Genomic DNA, 17,011 nt, shown 5'->3' on the forward strand with positions numbered 1-17,011 from the left:
AGCCACTTCAGTCACCCCTCATCCAGAAATGTAACTTAGTGGATTTGACATGCCCATCTAGAGTCTTGCTTTCATTGAGTAGACATGTGCCTCTAATAAACCAGTGGAGGAAAAAGGATGGCTGTCATTTTGTGTCCAGTACTCACCACACACACCTGAGACTCTCAGTTTCATGCTCAACACTGCCAAAGCAAAACAAAGTTATGTTTCCCTAAATCAGCTAAAATCTTTGGAATATTCACTTGTGATTTTGAAAACTATTTTTTACTTTGTTTACCAGGACAGAGCCTCACACCAAGTCCAGACCTTGTCTTCCCCGCCCTAGTGGCTGGCTCTTGATTTGTGATTATCAAGGATGATTTTTCTTTAGCTCACAGACATGAGAAAACTTAAAGAAATCAGTGAACACTTCAAAAGACACGCAAAACTGTATCCATGATTTTGACATGTGAGCATACATACAGACAGCAAAGAGCTGTCTGATCAGCCTGTGTGTCATATAGCTGTAAACAATCTTTTCAAGCAATACTGGATGCTGCTTTTATGAATAGAATGATGTGGTATTTGGGATCAGGAGAAATATTAAGCCTAAATTCTAGTCTCTTTATTTTATGGTTGTGAGATGTAAGCAGTTTGCTTCTTTTCCATTCTCCTCTGCTTCCCCTGCAAGTGTGCACGGGAATGCTTACTTTAGTGAGTATTCCTGTAGATTAAACATGTAGGAGAAAAGACACAAAATGAATATGGAAAGTGTCCAGTAAGCTCCGAGTATTTTTTCATCTATTGTGGTTTAAGTACTTAGAATTTGAGAACTCAGTAGAATATTTCATATGGATTAAATTGAAACACTTTGAATTTTCTGTTAAAAATTCTTTAGTGCTGTGCTAGATCATTAGAGAGCTTGAAGCAGTAATCTTGGAGGAAGCGGAAGTAGTGGTCAAAGAGGCTGAACCTCCAAATAATAGCATAAAAATGATTGCATGCTAAGAATTTCAAAAACCATTACTCAGGCCCCACTGGGATTCGAACCCAGGATCTCCTGTTTACGAGACAGGCGCTTTAGCCAACTAAGCCACGGAGCCACCCGGAAGGCCCTCTTTAGTTTTGGATCAAATTGGAGTTGACTAGGTGAGATGCTAATGTTATTTAGAATTATTGTGCATGTACCGTTCGGATAGACACTGGCCGAAAGAAAAGGACCCCCTTTCAGGCCAACAACACTTGAGCACACTTGACTATTCCGAAATTGCACTAAGCGAGTACCCGAAAACGAAGAAGCCAGGGACCCGAAAGGATTCCGTGAGATTATTACTCCGAGAGACGCTAGACCTGTTCCCAGTTATGGTAACTCAGAATCGTCAGTGCCTGCATGTTCCCTTAGCGCTGTCTCAAAATATATCAGTCAGAAGTTCTAACAAAATCAATGGTATTCCTGACAGGATAGAAAAATAGTACTTTTGAATATTGAAAAATAAAACCCAACGCTTTGTTTTCAAACAGAGTCGTTTCAATTGCAAAAAGCTACAGAGCGGCAGGCCTTTCTGCTGACGCTCGCTCCATGCTTCTAAAATGCAAACCCCAGAGTCCATCGCTGTCCTACCGCTCTTAGGAAGGCGCTGAGATGAGTCCCAAGACCTAAGTTAGGGTTAGGTTAAGTTAGGGTTAGGATAGGGTTAGGGTTAGGGTACCTACAGTCTTCGGAAGGCGTCAGGAGTCCCGAAACTGCTCCTTACCTTCTCTGCTTTTCATTTTTGTGGTTGCTCTGCGATGCTCCTCACGGATCCTCTCTTGGAGAAGCTAAATTCTGGAGAAGCCGAATGCAATGCTTAGTGTTTTACAGAGGGATTGGTTCCAAGATCCCGCCGGCGCCAAAATCAGTGGGCGCTCAAGTATTTGTGCAAAGTGTGTATTACTAAGATACAACTTTATGTGTAACTTCCGAGCATCTCTGGACTATCAACAATCTCTAATTCTTGATTGTTCTATGACTCGTTTTTAGTTCGGTTTAACGGATGGTGTGAGATCCAATTTTATTCTTCTGTGTGTGAATAATTTAGCTGCTCAAACAACATCTGAGATAGTTCATTTTAGTTGTCAACGTGACTGGATTAAGGACCCCAGTGCTTTAGAGAGGGACGTTTTCAAAAAGTTTTAACTAAGGAAAGAAGACCCACCTCAAAGGTGGGAGGCACCATTCGCTAGGCTTAGGCTTCACATTACATGCAAAGAAAAGGAGAAAACAGCTAAGGGCAGACTATCCATCCCCTTTCTCCTTCTCCTCATCTGTTCAAATGTGAGCGGTTTTACATTCTCTTCACCACGGACCCAAACACCCCAACCACTCTGCCAGAATGGATTACACTTTTTGAAACAGGAGCCAAAGTAAATCTTTCCCACCTTAACTTGTTTGAGCCAGGTATTTTGTCAGTGATAAGAAAAGTACTTTTCCCAGCTATACCTCTCTTGGGCATATACCCAAAAGATGCCTCAACATATAAAAGAGACACGTGCTCCACTATGTTCATCGCAGCCTTATTTATAATAGCCAGAAAATGGAAAGAACCCAGATGCCCTTCAACAGAGGAATGGATACAGAAAATGTGGTACATCTACACAATGGAATACTACTCAGCTATCAAAAACAACGAGTTTATGAAATTCGTAGGCAAATGGTTGGAACTGGAAAATATCATCCTGAGTGAACTAACCCAATCACAGAAAGACATACATGGTATGCACTCATTGATAAGTGGCCATTAGCCCAAATGCTTGAATTACCCTAGATCCCTAGAACAAACGAAACTCAAGACGGATGATCAAAATGTGAATGCTTCACTCCTTCTTTAAATGAGGAAAAAGAATACCCTTGGCAGGGAAGGGAGAGGCAAAGATTAAAACAGAGACTGAAGGAACACCCATTCAGAGCCTGCCCCACATTTGGCCCATACATATACAGCCACCCAATTGGACTAGATGGATGAAGCAAAGAAGTGCAGGCCGACAGGAGCCGAATGTAGATCGCTCCTGAGAGACACAGCCAGAATACAGCAAATACAGAGGCGAATGCCAGCAGCAAACCACTGAGCTGAGAATAGGTCCCCTATTGAAGGAATCAGAGAAAGAACTGGAAGAGCTTGAAGGGGCTCGAGACCCCAAAAGTACAACAATGCCAAGCAACCAGAGCTTCCAGGGACTAAGCCACTACCTAAAGACTATACATGGACTGACCCTGGACTCTGACCCCATAGGTAGCAATGAATATCCTAGTAAGAGCACCAGTGGAAGGGGAAGCCCTGGGTCCTGCTAAGACTGAACCCCCAGTGAACTAGTCTATGGGGGGAGGGCGGCAATGGTGGGAGGGTTGGGAGGGGAACACCCATAAGGAAGGGGAGGGGGGAGGGGGATGTTTAAAAAAAAAATAAAAAAATAAAAAAAAAAAGAAAAGAAAAGTACTTTTCTCAAAATGCCTAACAAAAGCAACTTAAGGAAGAAAAGTTTAACATGACTCACAGTTGGAGGGTACAGTCAATCAGGATGGGAAATCAGGAGAGCAGAAGCTGAGGCCACACAGTATCTGCAGTCCAACGCGGGGAAACATGTTCAGAACCAGCTGCTTCTCCTTTTTAACTAAGTCCATAAGAATAAGAGTCCTTAATCACCATGGTAGCGTAGCTGGCATCAGGCAGGCATGGCTACCCCAGCAGAAGGTAAAGGCTTATATCTTGAACTGAAACCCCAAAGCTCAACCAAAGCCACACTTCTTAAACCTCCCAAACAACATCACCAACTGAGGACCAAGTGTTCAAATGCCTAAAATTATGGGGAATATCTCATTCAAACCATCACACTGCTCGACAAGATTCATGTAAAGAAATCACACGAAGACGCAGTACCTCCATAGAGGGCAGGAGCTGGACAGACACTGGGATGCTTTGTTTTTTGCTGAGGAAATGTTGTGGGAGACTTTCAGGAATTAGCACTGTGACACCAAAGACAGTGGAAGGAGAAGTTCTGGGACCAAAGCCAGGATGGTCCTGAAAAGCCTCCATCTGGATCCAGTTGGCTTTCTCATTTTAGACTCTAAAACCACAAGGTGAAGTGAGCAAGTAGGCAAGATTTTACACATGTGTATGTGGCAGTCGGCATGTCATTTTGGCTATTTCTTCAGGTCATTCTGTTCCAGGTGGCAAGTAAAGTCATGCTTGGCAAATACACAGTGCAAGCAGTGCTTTAAGTAGATCCTCAAATAAACAATGAATCGATACCCAATCACTGGTCTTCTGTACCTAATTCATTTCAGAAGAACAAGTGTACAAGCTGAAGGAGGTCTGAAGCAGCTAAAGGGGCCTCATGTGCATGTCTGAAGCAGACTTGCTGGAGCCTCTCTCAGTTACTTTCTCTTGCTGTGCGAAGACACCCATGACCAAGGAAGGCACTTACAGAAGAAAGTTTATTTGGAACTTACAGTCTCAGAGGGTTAGAGTCCAGGGCGTTCCAGGCTTCACCTGAGTGGAAGTTGCTGAAAGAACTCAGAGTGTCCCGCCCAGGACAGCAAAGGGCTTCATCCCCACTCCTGCTGCCTCGGCTACTTCTTATCAACATAATGGGGTTTTTGTCCAGAAAACTTTACGAGGTTTATTTATAATTGATACAAAGTTGAACTGTTGAAATGTGTTCACTGAAACATTTTGCTTGCATTGATGCTTTACACCTTGCATTTATATTAAAAATTCACACACAAATGAACATGGAGAAACTGCCAATACCTAATTCTGTCCCCTAGGTTTCCACTCACAATCATATACTTTGACCTTTGACCCCATGAAAAAATATCTAACATTCAGAATAGGAAGAAGAGGAAAAAAATTTTTGAGAATGAAATGTTTCCCCTCATAGTGGACTCTTAAGCACATTCTCCGCGTATGTGGTGTGCTAGCTGGATATCTTTTTGGCATTATTGTTACACATTTGGCATGGATAGCACACAGGTTGGTATCTTCAAAAAGGCCAACCAGATAGGCCTCACTTGCATCCTGCAAAGCACCAACCGCTGCACTCTGGAAGCGCAAATCTGTTTTGAAGTCCTCAGCAATTTCTCACACCAAAAGCTGAGACGGGAGCTTGCAAATCAGAAGTTCAGTGGACTTCCAATAGCACCTGTTTTCAGAGTGCCACGGTATGGGAAGTAACGGTAAGTTTTCTTCAGTTCTCCAGTAGAGGGCACACTCTTGGGAGTGGGCTTTTGTAGTCAATTGTTTCCTGGTCTGCTCTGTAGGGAGCTGCGGTTTGGGCACCTCCTTACTTACCCTCCTTTTCCTTTGGCTGGAGCTCGCAATCGAGAGGCAGCGCAGGTGTTAGAAAGTGGCAGAGGGGTGAGGAAGGCTGCAAACACATCAATTTAACTTTTTATTACAAGAAGAGGAGGACGAGAAGAAGAGCTTACATTCTTTTAATCACCTCCCTCTGCCTTTGATTTTAAAACATTTCTAGGGATTGCTTGCATGTCTGTAACTGTTTCAGTGGCCAATGATGTCTCAGCAAGGCTGAAAATGGAAGAAACGTACAGACAAATGTCTTGATGCTGCCCACATAGGAGTCCCCCTTTAGTACTCCCACTAAGGTGAAACTGGGATCGTGACTGCTTCATGAAGAAGGAGGATGTATTAGAAGATGTGATATAATATAATATAGTGCAAGCTCTAGATATGAGAGTAGGTGTCCAGAGAAGTGCCTCTGTGCTGGAACAATGGCAGTGAATGAATTTTTAATTTTGTCTGTCTGTCTGCTTGTTTCTAAGACATACTCTCAGTGTATAGCTCTGACTGTAAACCATGCTCTAAAACTCAGAGATTTGCCTGCCTCTGTCCCAATTGCTGGGATTGATGGCATGTGTCACCATGCCTAGGCTTAACAGAGTGCTATTCTTCAGGGTTTTCTGGAGGAACAGGATGGACAGAGTGCCCATCTGCTTGGGTTTTCATTCATTTTAAATGAAGTCAAGTTGACAACCAAGATTGGCCATCACAGTGTATTCTGCTGATGGCCATGAAGTGACATCAAAGGAAGCCGAGTGGGGAGTGAAAGGCGGGTAAGGAGTAACCACAGCCTGAAGCTAGTTACCAAACCAGGAATGGTGGCCAGAGCTGTCATCCCAGATACCTGGAGGCTAGCCTGAGCAAATTAGTGAGAACTTGCTTCAAACTAAACAGTAGAAAGAGGCCTGGGAATACAGCTAAGAGGTCAGAAATGGAGTGGTTGGTTGCCTCCCATGCACTAGATTTGATCTCCTGACTCTCCACCAATAAAACAAACAACACCAATAGCAAAAAACAAAACAAACAAAAAAACCCCCCAAAATTCAAACCCTAAAACTGATGAGTAGAAGTCTTGGGATCTGGCAAGTTCCGGTTAGATTGCAGAAGCATGACGTAGCAGAAATGACTACCACTCATGAGGAAAAGGCCTCTGGACTCTTAGCCTGTGGCCTGAAAAGCTGATGAACGCTGTGGCTATTTTTGAATTAACTAAAGTACTCTTGGATCTTAGTACCATCTTACAGTCGCATTTCTCAGACCTATACTGTTGTCAGTAGTTGGCAGAACAGACTGATTTAACCAGAAGGATTACCAAGCCCAAAAACACCTTAGCAAGCCTAAGACTCACACCTTAATGTCCTCTTTCCTTAGGACCAAGTTGCTTCAGCACAAGACCCTATTATAATTGATTGTTCAAAATGCTGTAGTCAGACAGAAGGAAGAGCTGGTATCTGTTGTTAGAACAGACTGATTTAACCAGAAGGATTACCAAGCCCAAAAACACCTTAGCATGCCTAAGACTCACACCTTAATGTCCTCTTTCCTTAGGACCAAGTTGCTTCAGCACAAGACCCTATTATAATTGATTGTTCAAAATGCTGTAGTCAGACAGAAGGAAGAGCTGGTATCTGTTGTTCTCTTCAAGAACTTGACTAATCCATACCCCAACCTGGTAACTCTCCACAACCCCTACATCCCCAGGTTTAAAAGCTTTTAATTCATTTGTAACCAGGCAGAATGCCAATAATGGTTGCTCTGGACTTGGTTGGGGACCAGATGAGGTGGGGCAGTGGAAGGAATAAAGCCACTGGAAAACTTTTCTAAACTCCCTTTACTTGTTAATATCAGTGTCGAAAGTTGGGAGTAGAGGGAAAAGTTCAAGGAGGAATCCCTCCGGACAAAGGGCCCACTAGACAAAGCCCCTTACACAGTGCTACAGAAACAGTCACTAGTTGTGCGAGGAGTCGGGAGAGGCAGAAGAGCACCAGTCCTCAGCATTCAGAGGTGCGGATGTGCATCTTCCCTGATCCCAGACTGGAGCCACGAGAGCGTCCCCAAGATTGGTGCAAATACAGTTCCTAATACAGCTGGTTAACTAAACCTGTTCGTTTGCGAACAGCAATAACAAATTAGTAGGAATAGCTTTGTGCATAGCCCGAAACAGGCTAAAGAGAGAATTGAAATTCTAAAAATGAATGTGGGCCTTCCCCACCATCAAAAATCTGGAGATGCTGGGGATCGAACCCAGGACCTCATGCATGCTAAGCATGCGCTCTACCACTGAGCTACATCCCCACTGCCCAGAAATGCCTGTTTCCTATTCATCTTCATAAAAATTCAAGAGCCTTTCTAGAATTGTTATTTTGGTCTTCTTTGTCAAAATAATAAAATAAATAAAGAGGCCCCCAACACAAGGGGTATTCTGATCAACCTGCACTTTCACAGACACGCCAGTGAGGGTTATGAACTGTCTGGGGTCTAAAACCTCAGTTTAAAAAGCGACCGGGATCCTCTTTTCTTCCTTCAGGACTAAGGACAGATCCTCCCAGAAAAGTTGGGGAACCCTTTGCCAAGTGTTACCTATAATTACGGAGAGGAAGAAAGCACTCACCTGCCGTTGTCATACGGTCTCCGCAGTCTGTCCTAGAGCTATGAAAGACAATGAAAATTAGGAGCCTTGGAGGACAGAGTTCTACAATAAAACCCAGCCCCCCTGTCTTAGCCACAGAGAACGTTTTAAGAATAAAGATGTTAGAGACTTCCCTTCCGCCGATCTTCGCCGCGCCAGGCTTTATCCAAAGGAAGCCAATGAAACCCATAGAACTTGAAATCTCAGACTCTTCAGTGACTTTTGAGAGGAGACAGGGATGCAGTCAGGAGTGCTCTTCTCGCCGACTCGGCTACTTTTCTCTGGGGTTTGCTTTCTGTACGAATAATGGCTCTTCCACTTTTGTAAATTTCCTATTCAGGAAGTAGGGTCTTATTCCTGCCTGGAGAGTTCTCTCTTCCCTTCCCCTTCCCCTCCTCTTCCCTCCCCTTCCCCCTCCCTTTTTCTCCCTTCTCTTCCCCCTCTTCGCTATCCCCTCTCCCCTCTCTCCTCTCCCCTCTCCCTTTCTCTCCTTCCCTTTCCCTTCCCTAAAGAAATGTATCTCTGTCGTTGAGTTTTAAAGTTCTGCTCTGATCTGGCACAGCACAACACCTGTAAAGCAGTGCTTTGGGGGCAGGGGCGCTAAAGGAAAAGAATTGCTACAAGTTCTCACTTAGCCTAGAAAGCATGGGAAAGGGGCACTGAGCTCAGGTAAGGTGGGAAGGAGATAACAGTAATGAAGTTGTGTTCTTTGAAAAACAGCCATAATAAAGCTCACAGGCAAACACATATAGAGACAGACAGACAGACAGACAGACAGAGGCAAATGTATGACACATGGGTGCAACAGAGGATGGAAAAGGGTATCTGTTTCCTGGAATTGGAGTTACAGAGTTGTGATCCACTATATAGTGTTAAGAATCAAACCCTCTATCCTCCAGAAGAACAGCCAGTGCTCTTGACCGCCCAGCCATCTCTTTGGGCTCAGCAATTCTAAATACAAAGCAAAACAAATCTGTTTTTAAGCTGAAACTATACAATGTATACTAGTTGGTGAGTTTGAACATATGTGTGAACCACTGGAAACATCATCATGGTCAAGAAAGTTAACACACTCATCAACTCTAAAAGCTTCCTTCTGTTTTCACCTGTGGGTAACTGCGTGCACTCGTCCATTCACTTGTGTGTGCACCTGAGTGGGTAAAGAACATTTAACTTGAGTTCTGCTTTCAATGTTCTCAGTGTAAAATACAGTATTGTTAACTACAGTTGCAACTTTCCTTCTTAATCTTAAAAATCTTAAAAGTAAGACCTCAAAGTTCTTCTGAAGGGATTCCATACTCTACACAGATTTGGGGAGTACAAGGTAACCTAAATTTCCAGTAGTACCAAGTGGTGCACAGTCTGCCTGACCACACTCACCTGACAGTTCACCCAGAGTCCCTATCTGGACTTCAAAACGCAGGATATTAAATGCATTGAAAATAATAACACAAATAATAAATAACAATAAATAATAAATTCCACCTTTGGGTGGATGTGTTTTGGAGGAAGGGGAAGAACCTGGTGGTCACTTAGTGCAGAAAGCTGAGAGCCTCTGCAGTCCTGATTCGTTCCCGTTAGTTTTTGAGATAGTCTCTCACTGAACCTGGAGCTTGTCATTTAGGTTAAACTAGCCAGTAAGTGGTAGAGTCTGGCTTTACTATACATATTATGGAATTCAAAGGCAGATCCACCTGCTTAAGCATTTCGCCCACTGGGTCATCTCCCCAGCACCTATACTCTGGTTGGTTGGTTGGTTGGTTTTGACATTGCTTCTTTGTTATTTGAGCTCACTCTGTAGCTTTATAGACCAGGCTGGGCTTACAGTCACAGCAATCCTCCTGCATCAGCCTCCTAGATGCTGAGGTTGCATTATATGCTTTCTTCCTCCTGCATTCCTTGCTGACATGAAATCGGAGTGATAAGGAACAGGTCACATAAAAATACAAAAACATCCTGTGAACTCAAGCCACATGGCAAGAGAAAGAACGGGCGATTTAACCTTGGAAACACAGTCCAGAGATCAGTGTTTTAGAACATTGGGAAAGGTGAACAGGGCTTAGGTTCCATATAATTAATGTCTATGGGGCAAGGCAGCAGCCCATGGTTGTTTCCCAACAGTCTTTCCTCGTTTCTCATTATTAGTCTTATAAACTTAGTTTTGCTCAGGTAGTCATGTACCCCATACACGGAGATGGATGAATGGTCAGTCATGCAGGTAAGCCATGCCTCTTAACCTAGTAAAATCAATACCATTTCCTTCCAAGAAATATCTTATAACTTATTCTTTGTTATCCTAAAATTGAAGTGAGTTGATTTAGGCTAAGCATATAACTTTCCTTCAAAGTCAACAAGTCCCTAACTAGTATGAGAAATAAAAACAAATTAGTTTGACATATCAAATAAAAAAAATTACATGAACGCTCAGAGCAACTGCTTAGAAAACATCACTATACAGTCATGTTCTTGTAGCTTTAAAAAATGGCCGCTGTGATTGAAGTAAATACAAAGAAAAGCAGACACTTTGTGTGAACTTTGAAAACCACGCTCACACTCCCCTTGCCCAGGCTGGCTTCCAACGCAATCAGTGATTCTTAGTCAAGTCTCAGAGCATATTTCCATAATTTACAGAAAAAAAATAAATTAAAGCAGAAGATATACTCCCGGTTTACTAATGTGAAAAATTGTTCAGTAGAAAAGGAATCTTGAGGTCTTTGTTTTCCCCCATTAATTAATTATTTATTTAGTTTACATCTCGATCACAGTTCCTCCTTTCCTCCCAGTCCCCTCCCCTCACGAATCCCCATGCCCCATCCCTCCTCCTTCATCTGTAGAAAGAGGAGGTCGCTCCTGGTTATCAATCCACCCTGACACCCTGTGCAGGACTAGGCACAAACTCTCCCACTGAGTCTAGCCAAGACAGCCTAGAGAGGTGGACAGGGTCCGCAGGCAGGCAACAGAGTCAGCGTAAGCGCCCTCTCCAGTTGTTGGAGGACCCTCATGAAGACCAGGTTCCATGTCTACTGCATACGTTGGGGAAGGGAGGGGCTGTGTCCTTGCATGTTCTTTGGTCGGCAGTTCGGTTTCTGGGAAGGTGTTTTAGGGGTTCCCATCAAGGTGTTCTACAGTTGTGTTTTGTTGTTGCAGTGGTATTACTGTGGCTTAAACCTACCAGTAATCCACCAGCCTCCCACCAGGGAGGACTACATCCCCCACCCACCGCCTGGCATTCAAAGTTTGATTCGAAGTTGCTCAGGCAGACACAGTTTAATAACTTTTGATACTTTTACCTTGAGGCCCAGCCCCATCTTTTCCCTAGCCGTCTCACAGTGAGAATGATCAGCTGTCCTGTACAAAAGCAGTTAATAAAACCAAAGGCAGAGAGAGAAATTAAATGTTAAGTACCTCCAGTGTGTGAGAGACTCTCTATTCTGAATTCCTATGTACAATTAATGAATGTTAGCAATGGATGCTATTAGTACCTCCCCTAGCCCCACTATTTTCCAAAATATATATAGAGTCATTTTATTTTTACTAAGGGTAGCCCCTGGTGGGCCTGTACATCCTTCCTTCTGGATGCTTTCACAGGGTGACTTGTCCGACAACCACCTTAGAGCTGTCTCTAGGAAGGACGCGGTGTTTCGATAGCTAAATAGACACGAAATAAGTATAAGGATATAAAGCGCTTAAATAAATATCGTAAGAAAGTAGTTTAAAAGGACAAAATATTTTGAGAAAAAGCTTTGGAGATGCCGGGGATCGAACCCGGGGCCTCATACATGCGAAGCATGCGCTCTACCACTGAGCTACATCCCCATCTACACCAAGGAGGCTACTCACAATCCCTATCTTTTTTAAAAAAAAAAAAAAACCCAGCGTGATTTTTCTAACGGTTCTATTTAGTGAAAGGCATTCTTAGGACAAATTTCAGCTGTACCGGAGCAGCTCCTTTGGAGACCCCCAACAAAGCTCAGGATCGCCGGAAGAAAACAGAGTTTCAAAAGTCTCCACACTACCGATTCTTCTGATGACCAAGTCACCTACCAGACACAGGCAGAAAGGATTGAGGGAACCGAGGGATTTCCCACCCTCTTTTCTGGAGCATTTTCTTCAGCTCAAAGGGCCAAAATTTTTGCGTCTGATTAAATCTAATTAATGCCAATGAAAACGCTGTAAGCTGAAACCGTCAACACCTACCCTGGTCTTTGTTCACATTGGCAAGGGCTATCTAAGCGCACCTGACTGTAAAGCAGGGACCCACGAACTTCAGCTTCACCAGGGATCCTAGAAGGTCCTTTCTGCACCTCCTCAAAGGGCCCTAGCTGCAGCACCTTCACCCTGGATCCGTACAACCAGAATCTCAGACAGGTGCCGCCGCCTCTGAGTCACTAAACCACACTCAGTGGTCGCAGCCGCAGACAAAAAACAAAGGTTCTGTTTCTCGGTTCAGAAAGTCTGTAGCAGAGAACAGTGACTCTTCAGAAGTAGAAATGAACCTCAAAGACACGATCCAGGAAAGTGGTCATTAATTAATATATTGAACTTCATTAAAATTAAAACAGCCTGTAAAAGACAAAAGACAGGCCCCAGGCTGAGGGAAAAAATACTGTTCTGTCATGCTTGATAAATCGGGTATCCTCAATATCTAAAGCATGGTGGTGAAGGTACCTCCGGAGGCTGAAGCAACAGTATTGCTGAGTTTGGAGAAGTCTGGACCACATATTGAGTTCTAGGCCAATCTGGACCACAGAATGAGACACTGTCACAGAATAAAACAAACTGTGAGCCGCCTTGAATTAGTCCATTGTGTTAAACTCCACTGTCTCTGATGTTCTGCACTCTGAAGTATGTTCTGTGTAAGAACCCAGCGGAGGTCTATACCGCAGAGGTTCTGAGTTGCACGGACTCTTCCATTCCTTCACAGCAAAGCTTCAACTTTCATCAGAAACCTATGGGCGAATTCTTTGAAACCACATAGGTCTTTTTAAACTACAATCGATTGATACATTTTGCCTGACGCTGAGCATATAGCTCAGTGATAGAGTGCTTGAGATGCCTTAAGGTGGGCCAACGGGAGTGCCCTTCAGGCATCATCTTGGGAACTGACTTAGGCTAGCAGTATAGCACTTAGAATAGGCCTTAGCCTTGTTAACCTTGTTCTGGTTTGGCTTTGAGGTAGAATGCAGTCCAGCAGGTTCTGAAAGAACAGAGTTGTATAAAAGGATCGATGTAGCCAGTACATTTTAGGTTCTGAAGACTCAGATAGAAAGACCTCTCTACAGTATTTATGAGGCAAGTTTTGATGTTGCTAGTGTAGCTCAGGAGAGGCATGCTTAGCATACAAAGGCCCTGAGTTCAGCCCCCATCTCTTCCACCCACAAATCCATCCTGTAGGCTGAAGACTGTGAGCTAAGCTTTCCCACCAACAATTCTTAGTTGCAATCTTCCGCGGTGGCGTATTTGTTAACCTCTATGAGATTTAAGAAGCTACTTTGCTTATTTATATGACCTTGGACTTTTTTCATGAAGTATGATGTTTATTAACTTGGCAAATTCTATGCACTCTCCGTGCGCAATATGATAATTTGAAATACATACATTTCAGACATATATTCACACATAAATTTCCAATGGCTTACTAGAATTTATCAGTGTATGTTTCTTTGATCTGGAGGTCTGGAGACCTTCCTCCCATCTGTCCTTCCTGTGAGTGGCTGAGAAGGGAAGAGGGGAGGAAGAAAAGATGAAAAGGAAAGAAAAAGAGAAGGTGGAGAAGGAAGGGAGGGGAGGGAGGAGAGGGAGGGAGGGGAAGAATAGTCTATGAGGAGCCTTTGTGGAAGCTCAGAGGAGGGAAGAGCCTCACACCCACACTTACTCTGGACTCTGGCTTTGCCCTGGATGATTCTTTCAATCCCATCCAGCAGTCTGATTTTGGGGTCCCAACAAGAGCTTTGATGGGCCAACGTAATTCTGATCACACAGTTCAGTTTATGAAGCAAAATTGTTTCTGTGTATCACCTAAATGAGGAGAAATATTTTAGAAAAACTGAGTGTAAAAGAAGGTTTGAGGAAAAGATAAAAGACTCGAGTTCTAATATCTGACAAGGGGAAATGGTTAGTTTGCTGCTGTAGGATGGAGACACTGCTGATGATACTTACTCAATAACATGATACATTCCAATACCTCCACAAACTGTCTTCTGCTTACATTTTCATACGTTCTTAACCTCATTCAACAAAAGCCTTTCTGTCCCTCTCATAATTTTACCCTCACTACCATTGTGTGTTAGTAGATTTGGCTTCATGCTTTCATGAACTATTGCTTCTTAACTCCTTAGAAAATATTCTCATCTATAGTTGTGCCTTATAAATGACTCATGCACTTTACTCTTCAATCACTTTGAACAGTCATTGACTCTGACTGAACTTTAAAATAATATTGGTAACATCCATACTAATTAAATATCAGGGAAAGAAAGAATGTAAGCTCGAAGCCATCCTGGCTATCTACAGTGTGATTTCTAGGACAAATGTCTTTTAGAGAGATTTGGTTGTAATGAAAATAAAAGTCACTTTTGGGCTGGAGAGATGGCTCAGCCAGCGGTTAAGAGCACCCGACTGCTCTTCCAGAGGTCATGAGCTCAATTCCCAGCAACCACATGGTGGCTCACAACCATCTGTAAAGAGATCCGATTCTCTCTTCTGGTGTATCTGAAGATAGCTACAGTGTACTTATATATAATAAATGAATAAATCTTTTAAAAAAAAGTCACTTTTATTTCTCTGGTGTTGTTGGTGTAAGTTTGAGATTTGGTCATGTGGTCAGGCTGGCAATGTTTACATATGTAATCTTTGAGCAAAGCTGTATTGCCGGCGAACCTGCAGATCTGTGAAGATTATGAGAAATTAAAGATCTAGATTGATAGAAAAAGAAGCCTCAAGAATGTTTCCTTCAGTTTCTTTAAGTTGCTGAGTGGTGCCTTCTAGGATGTGGATGATCAGAAAGCTGTCTGGGACTCCTGTCTGTCTCTCTCCTCAAGCCTTTTTCTCCACACTGCCTGCAAGGGCTCTAATCAGTATTGTAGAACAGAGAGACTCCAGGTCCTTCTAGGGAAGCTGGGTGCATTGGACAATTAACAACACTTTTCAAATCTCAAACATCCTAGAAAGACAAAAGGGTTGGGGAGGGAAAAGAAAACTGACAAGAAATAAAAAAGAAAAACTCTTCTCTGCATGACTTCTGTGGTTCGGCTGGGAAAGCATTGTGAGGAAAATAGGAAGAAGGTTCTAGGCTCAATCCTGAGTCTTGGTGAATCAAATTTTTACTAATGTGAGATTATTCCTTTGTGATATGGGAATTCTGAATGTTTAGTACAATAATCTCCTCTACCGTTGGTATTATACTGTTGGTATATTGTAGTGTGTTGACACTCAAGTCTTCACCTAGGAAAACTATAGTTTGATTTTGTAATGATTTTATAACTCGATAAATTTTTTCTTTTCCTCTTTCACCCTCTCTTCTTCCTTTCTTCGCTCTTTTGTTTTTGAAATAGTGACAGTTCAGCTCAGGGCTCAGCAATTAAGACATTTTTAATTTGATAATGAGCTTGACAATCAAAGCCCACATCTATTGTTTTGACTGTATATGCATTGGTAAGGAAAAATAACAGAATGTGGTACACAGACATGTGACCCTGAAAAAGAATGAAACAGCACTCAACCACTACTGGAGAGGGGTCCACAGCAACCGGAGAGGAAAATGTCACATAGTATCTTCAAGGAACCTGAACTGTCACCGTTGTTTGGTCATCTGCACATGAGGAACAGTAATCATTTAATTTTCAGGTACTTAAGTTTGTCTGAAACACTGCCTACCTATGCTCTCTCCTAAGAGGAAACTACCTCAATTTGTAAGGGCTCTGTGGCTTAGCTGGTTAAAGCACCTGTCTAGTAAACAGGAGATCCTGGGTTCAAATCCCAGCAGGGCCTCTAGGAGACTTGTCTGTCAGTTTTAAGGATTGAGGATTTCGCACTACTGTTTTGTTACCAGTCCCACTACACACCCTACTGTATCTGTAACCATTATCAACCAATACCTTTGGTAAAATAAAACTGATTTTAAAGCACTGGCTCAACCTAACCCTGCCAGAAAGAAGTCAAAGGCAGATCTGTGTGTGCAGTCCAGTTTTGGGGTTCTTAGTGGGTGAGGGAGTGGTTGTAAAAGTTAGATCTTTCCCTTGGATTGTCCCACTCATCAATATCTTAATTACTCTAGCTGTAATTTTCTATAAAGAACTAAAACTGAATGCCTCAAATTCAGAAAGGGTCTGTAGACCTTGCTCAAGAATTTTAGTGAAATGTCAAGAAACTTGTGGAGAAATATTATGAATGTAGATTTATTATGGTTGGGGCCAGCAGCATGTGCACTGGCCCAGTGTGCCCAGAACAACAGAACAACATAGAAGTATCAGTTCTTATTCACTCAAACAAAACTTGAGTTCATTCTCAGTTTCTCCTCCCCTCCCCAGCTCTCCTTGTCCCCTCCTCCAACCCTCCAATTCCTCCCCCCACCTCTCCACCCCTCCACTGAATTTAGCTCCAGGCACAAGACTCTGTCTCAGGTCCACTCAGTAACTCAAGTAAGAGAGCCTTTGCAGATTCCCACCACTTCCTCTCAGTTTCTTATTTCTGAGTAAAAGAAGTTTCCAGTGTTTAATTATTTTTTTTTTTTTAACATTGGCAATTTGTTCTCAGCTGTGATTTGGCTCTTGAGTGAGTAGCTTCCTCAAAGCACGTCTCAATGGTAGGTGACCATCAACTGCAGAAAATCCAAGACAGAGGGTAAAAAAGAGGAACATATAGTTAAACACCACAGGGCAGCCTTGGACTTCAGCCACACAAGTGAAACCTACCCCAGCTACAGAGAAAATGCTCAGTGTGGCCATGTCCCAAATTTAAACTCAGATTGTTGTGAGCAAATAAACAAGTGTGTTTTGTTTTCAATCACTTGATTTTCAGTAGTTAGCTATACAACGAAGGTAAACTCTGTGTTGTTTCTTTTGTCTTG

General features: G+C 42.9%; 4 non-coding genes across 4 annotated transcripts; 1 reads left to right on the forward strand and 3 right to left on the reverse strand.

Annotated features, from left to right (window-relative positions):
* Nucleotides 1-1,008: 1,008 nt before the first annotated feature.
* On the reverse strand, nt 1,009-1,082 carry Trnat-cgu4 (transfer RNA threonine (anticodon CGU) 4). Its single transcript has one exon. It is a non-coding gene; the product is annotated as a tRNA-Thr (tRNA).
* A 6,456-nt stretch (nt 1,083-7,538) lies between these two features.
* On the reverse strand, nt 7,539-7,610 carry Trnaa-agc15 (transfer RNA alanine (anticodon AGC) 15). The gene has a single exon. It is a non-coding gene; the product is annotated as a tRNA-Ala (tRNA).
* A 4,078-nt stretch (nt 7,611-11,688) lies between these two features.
* On the reverse strand, nt 11,689-11,760 carry Trnaa-cgc3 (transfer RNA alanine (anticodon CGC) 3). The gene has a single exon. It is a non-coding gene; the product is annotated as a tRNA-Ala (tRNA).
* Nucleotides 11,761-15,859: 4,099 nt separating this feature from the next.
* Trnat-agu7 (transfer RNA threonine (anticodon AGU) 7) lies at nt 15,860-15,933 on the forward strand. Its single transcript has one exon. It is a non-coding gene; the product is annotated as a tRNA-Thr (tRNA).
* Nucleotides 15,934-17,011: the final 1,078 nt, after the last annotated feature.

The sequence above is a fragment of the Rattus norvegicus genome, chromosome 17 (genome assembly GCF_021556685.1).
Source record: "Rattus norvegicus strain SHRSP/BbbUtx chromosome 17, alternate assembly SHRSP_T2T, whole genome shotgun sequence".
In the NCBI taxonomy this organism is placed as follows: Eukaryota; Metazoa; Chordata; class Mammalia; order Rodentia; family Muridae; genus Rattus; species Rattus norvegicus.